We start from the raw sequence: 6,298 nt of genomic DNA on the forward strand, positions 1-6,298 counted from the left end.
TCGTCTTCCGCAGGGCCCTGGGGACGCCGTCCCGCCCAAGCGGCGGCAGGAGGGTGTCTGGGCTCTGCTCCTGAAACCCGCCGGGGTTTCTGCTCGACCACAGCGCAGTCGGTGCCATCGGAATCCCCCGGAGACATTGGGGTGTCAGCTTCACCGCAGCGTCCCAGGAAGGGACTCACCGCAGTCCACAGCCCAAGACCCATCTTTGCATTTCAAGGCACGGTGTTTTTGTTTTAAGTGTTTTAAGCTATTTTGTCTGATTTGAGCAAGGGTGGGTTTGATTTACCAAAAGCAGGAGAGCAGGAAAGAGCAGAAGGCAATTTTGAAAGCGTGCAGAAAAACTTAACTCACTCGCTGTTGTGTTGCGATAGTTTTCTTTGGTGTCCTTGGACATTTTGTCTGGGAGCATCTTTTGTTCAGGACGCTAGTTTTGCCAGTCAACATGAAGGTCGTTGTTTCACTATTCAAAAAACTTGAATAAGTTTGTGTCATTTCTCCCCTGTCCCCAACACGTACATTCCAATACATTGGTTGATATCTGTAACTTTATTTGAGATACCTTAATCAAGTCACTTAATGTCTTATTCGAGAGGCATTTTTATCACTTCTTGCCTCACTTTCTTCACACACGCACACACACACAAACTCAAAATACTACATCTTTCCTTTCTCCCGTCTTCCTTAATCATGGGCATGTTTTATTTCACCTTTAAAACACTTGCCTGAATCAGAATTCCGTAAATAATTCCACCCGAATTACTTTGAAGAGATCTTAATAAAAGCCTTGTGGATTTATTAATTCAACAGACATTAGGTTCTTACTGTGCTAAACTTTGGAAATGCAGATTTAGATGTGCATTGCCTTTAAGAAGCTAAGGTGTGAGGGAACAAAAATAAATCAGTATTTAAATGGACTAGAATTATGTCCTGTTAGTATCACAAAGAAGGCCATCTATTCAACTTTTATTGGGCTTCTTGTTTCAGACAGTGTTTGAACCGAGTTATTGAAGAAGAGGTAGAGGTTAGATAATTGAAAAAGGAAGGAAATTGTTCCAAATGGAGAAAAAGATATTGGCAGAAAATTTGTGGTCCATTTAAGGAACATCCTGCATTTCACTGCCTCTGACATCACAGCTGTCAACCTCCTCTTGTCACATGGCTTGCTTAATCCCTTTATGATTGTCTCCATAAATCTGCACACGTGCACTCATTTTGGTTCCAAGAGAGGACTTGGAGGACTTTAGCCCTCTGTCATGTCAATAACATCCCCTCCCTCCAATTATTTGGTTTTGACAGTATATTTTTCATCTTGAATACAAGCAGTTTTATATCCCTCTTTCCAACCAAGTAGGGCCCCGAAGTCCATGCGCAGCCAGTCCATCACGATATTTCTCTTCTTGGTGAGGAATTTGCTTGGAAGTGCCGAGAGGTTTGGTCACTGTGCGTCTCCAGGTTGCCTGAAACTTTCTGCAGTTATCATCCTAATACTACCTAGATGTCCATCTACTGACCTCTACTGACCTCTTCTTATGTCTTACAGCCTCTGTTGCAAAAAACAGTGATTTTCACCCTTAAAAAAAAAAAAAAAGCCATAGAATCCCTTCTTCAATGAAAGCCTATGTAAAACAGATTAGGTTGTTCTGGCTGAAATAGTGGTGATGGGCCTGAAGTCCCAGCTATCAATACCTAGCAACCCTCCCTCCCAGTGGCCCCTCAAAGACGTTCAACCCAAATTTGAAAACTACCATGTTAAAATGTAACAGAAAACAATGCATAGCACAATTTAACCTTCTAAACAAAACATAATATATTTAGTTTATTATACATAGCACCTCTTTTCTTACCACATATATCAACCTAGTCTATTTTACCTTCTGCAGGTTACACCCATGGTTTTCTATTAATTCCTGTTTCTTCACCGCTAGAGCCTTTAAATCTTCTTTTGAGCTCAGATTCTAGACAGAAATTACTGTTTCTGCCAAAGTGCACAAAGCAAAACCTTCCCTGTTTCTCTGAATGCAGAGAACACTGAATAAGGCTCAAAACTCAGATTATGCAAAGAGCACTTTGGAAAGAGAAGGAGAGAAGTAATTACTGCAGTAACGAGTGTGGCAGACAACCTACATTTTGCAAAACATATTGGAAGAAAGCAAGACTTTATAGACAATTTAGTTGAAAAAGACTTTACTTAATATGAACTTTGAGCAGTTAAGTAGAGGCTGAGAATAGTATGCAAATAGTAACATAGACTTGGATACAAGCGGGGTAGCTAAACCAGATTCTGCTGATTTCGACATCCCTTTACCCAAATGCTTTACTAGGTATCTTCCTCAAACTTGTTGTGTTCAAAAGTGAGCTCAATGTCTTTTTCCCTAAATCTGTTCCTCCTCCTATCTTCCCCATTTCCATAATTGGCAACCGCTGAACGCTGCATCAATAATTGTCCAAGCTTGAAACCTGGGAGACATACTATACGCCTCTCTTTCACTGCCTTGATACACAGACAGCAAGTTCTGTTGATTCTGATTCCTTAATATCCTTTACATTCCTCATATTCTCCTTCCTAGTCTTTCTGATTCTGTCTGGACCCTCTTAAAATTACCCTCCTCACATCTGCCAGAGGAATCATTCAAAATGCACAAGTCTGATGTGTTTTTTCTCCCTTGAAATCCTTTATTTGCTCCCCATAGCTTTCATGGTAATGCTTAAACACCCTAACACACAAGGTGTGTTCCTGGCTACCTCTCTAATTTTATCTCCCCTGTTTTAGCCAGACCAGCCTAATCTATTTTTTTAAAGCTTTCTTTGAATTTCATGGCTTTAGAAAAAAAAGCGTGAAAACTGCTATTTTACACCATAGACACTGTGTAGAGGGTTGAGTTAAGATATACAAAGAGGCCAGTAACTAGAGTGAAGGAAGAGAACGGATCTGTTTAGCAATAGATGGACATTGATCTCTATTTCTGTCTCTGTGCCAGTACCATACTGTCTTGATTACTGTAGCTTTGTTGTATAATCTGAAGTCTGGGAGCCTGATTCCTCCAGCTCCGTTTTTCTTTTTCAAGATTGATTTGGCTATTTGAGGTCTTCTTTGTTTCCATACAAATTGTGAAATTTTGGGGGGGCTTCCCTGGTGGCGCAGTGGTTGAGAACCTGCCTGCTAATGCAGGGGACACGGGTTCAAGCCCTGGTCTGGGAGGATCCCACATGCCGCGGAGCAAGTAGGCCCATGAGCCACAACTACTGAGCCTGCGCGTCTGGAGCCTGTGCTCCGCAACAGGAGAGGCCGCGATAGTGAGAGGCCCGTGCACCGCGATGAAGAGTGACCCCTGCTTGCCACAACTAGAGAAAGCCCTCGCACAGAAACAAAGACCCAACACAGCAAAAATAAATAAATTGTGAAATTTTTTGTTCTAGTTCTGTGAAAAATGCCATTGGTAGTTTGATAGGGATTGCATTGAATCTGTAGATTGCTTTGGGTAGTATAGTCATTTTCACAGTGTTGATTCTTCTAATCCAAGAACATAGTATATCTCTCCATCTGTTTGTATCATCTTTAATTTCTTTCATCAGTGTCTTATAGTTTTCTGCATACAGGTCTTCTGTCTCCTTAGGTAGGTTTATCCCTAGGTATTTTATTCTTTTTGTTGCAATGGTAATGGAACAGGATAGAAAGCCCAGAGATAAACCCATGCACATATGGTCACCTTAGTTTTGATAAAGGAGGCAAGAATGTACAATGGAGAAAAGACAGCCTCTTCAATAAGTGGTGCTGGGAAAACTGGACAGCTACGTGTAAAAGAATGAAGTTAGTACACTCCCTAACACCGTACACAAAAATAAAATGGATTAAAGACCTAAATGTAAGGCCAGACACTATAAAACTCTTAGAGGAAAACATAGGCAGAACACTCTATGACATAAATCACAGCAAGATCCTTTTTGATCCACCTCCTAGAGAAATGGAAATAAAAACAAAAATAAACAAATGGGACCTAATGAAACTTAAAAGCTTCTGCACAGCAGAGGAAACCATAAACAAGACAAAAAGACAACCCTCAGAGTGGGAGAAAATATTTGTAAATGAAGCAACTGACAAAGGATTAATATCCAAAATTTACAAGCAGCTCATGCAGCTCCATATCAAAAAAAAAAAAAACCCAATCCAAAAATGGGCAGAAGACCTAAATAGACATTTCTCCAAAGAAGATATACAGATTGCCAACAAACACATGAAAGGATGCTCAACATCACTAATCGTTAAAGAGATGCAAATCAAAACTACAATGAGGTATCACCTCACACTGGTCAGAATGGCCATCATCAAAAAATCTACAAACAATAATTGCTGGAGAGGGTGTGGAGAAAAGGGAACCATCTTGCACTGTTGGTGGGAATGTAAATTGATACAGTCACTATGGAGAACAGTATGGAGGTTCCTTAAAAAACTAAAAATAGAACTACCATACGACCCAACAATCCCACAACTGGGCATATACCCTGAGAAAACCATAATTCAAAAAGGGTCATGTACCACAATGTTCATTGCAGCTCTATTTACAATAGCCAGGATATGGAAGCAACCTAAGTGTCCATCGACAGATGAATGGATAAAGAAGATGTGGCACATATATACAATGGAATATTACTCAGCCATAAAAAGAAACGAAATTGAGTTTTTGTAGTGAGGTGGATGGACCTAGAGACTGTCATACCTAGTGAAGTAAGTCAGAAAGAGAAAAATAAATACCGTATGCTAACACATATATATGGAATCTAAAAAAAAAAGGTTCTGAAGAACCTAGGGGCAGGATAGGAATAAAGATGCAGATGTAGAGAATGGACTTGAGGACATGGGGAGGGGGAAGGGTAAGCTGGGATGAAGTGAGAGAGTGGCATGGACTTATATACACTACCAAATGTAAAATAGATAGCTAGTGGGAAGCAGCTGCATAGCACAGGGGGATCAGCTCGGTGCTTTGTGACCACCTAGAGGGGTGGGATAGGGAGGGTGGGAGGGAGACTCAAGAGGGAGGAGATATGGGAATATATGTATATGTATAGCTGATTCACTTTGTTATAAAGCAGAAACTAACACATCATTGTAAAGCAATTATACTCCAATAAAGATGTTTAAAAAAAGTAGATGGACAGCTACGTGGTATTAGGATGATAACTGCAGAAGTCTTCAGGCAACGTGGAGGAGATGCGTGTGGTCAGATCCCTCAGAACTCTTATGTAGAAGAGAAATGACCGGCTGCACCAGAATTCTATGTAGGGTGGACTTCATCTTTTTTAAAATAAATTTATTTATTTTATTTATTTATTGTTGGCTGCATTGGGTCTTCGTTTCTGCACGCAGGCTTTCTGTGGTTGCGGTGAGCGGGGACTACTCTTCATTGCAGTGCGCGGCCTTTTCGTTGTGGTGGCTTCTCTTGCTGTGGAGCACGGGCTGTAGGCACATGGGCTTCAGTAGTTGTGGCACACGGGTTCAGTAGTTGTGGCTCACTGGCTCTAGAGCTCAGGCTCAGTAGTTGTGGCGCACGGGCTTAGGTGCTCCTCGGCATGTGGGATCTCCCCAGACCAGGGATCGAACCCATGTCCCCCTGCAGTGGCAGGCAGATTCTTAACCACTGCGCCACCAAGAAAGTCCCTGTAGGGTGGACTTTAGAGCCCAATATGGTTGGAAGGAGATGCTTAAAACTTTTTGCTTAAGATTAAGAAACACAAACTGTCCAAACCAAATACTTGGAGGAAGAAGCAATGTTATTTAGATCACAAAGGACCAAAGGTCTCTCTTGGTACCAAAATGAATGCATATAGAGAGATGACATGGGTATGATCCTTAACAGGTTATGCAAGCAGTGTGACAAGAGGGGGTTGACAGCTATGATATCAGAGGAAGGGGAATGAGTTATTTGAATGGAAAAAGCCTAACCTGGAAGTACATACATCTTCTGATGGCAACAGAGATGGCTGTCACATCAGCGGTGAGGAATTAAGCCTGTGAACAGTTCTCCACAAAACCTACTTCAGCCTACATTGATGGTTTGAATGGGGCTCTTCTAAGTATTCTCTAGAACCTTGCTAAATACTTAAGGTGAGGTCTTTGGAACAACAGCATCATGTTGTCTGAGAGCTTGTTAGAAGTATGGAAACTCAGGCCTCACCCCAGACGCATTGAATCTGCATTTTAGTAAGATTCCTGGGTGATGTGTATGCACGTCAAATTTTGAGAATCTTGTGTGATGACCATGGGAAAGCACTTCTCAGATCTTGGAGAGTAGGGAGAATAATT

This window comes from Lagenorhynchus albirostris, chromosome 14 (genome assembly GCF_949774975.1).
Source record: "Lagenorhynchus albirostris chromosome 14, mLagAlb1.1, whole genome shotgun sequence".
Lineage (NCBI taxonomy): Eukaryota > Metazoa > Chordata > Mammalia > Artiodactyla > Delphinidae > Lagenorhynchus > Lagenorhynchus albirostris.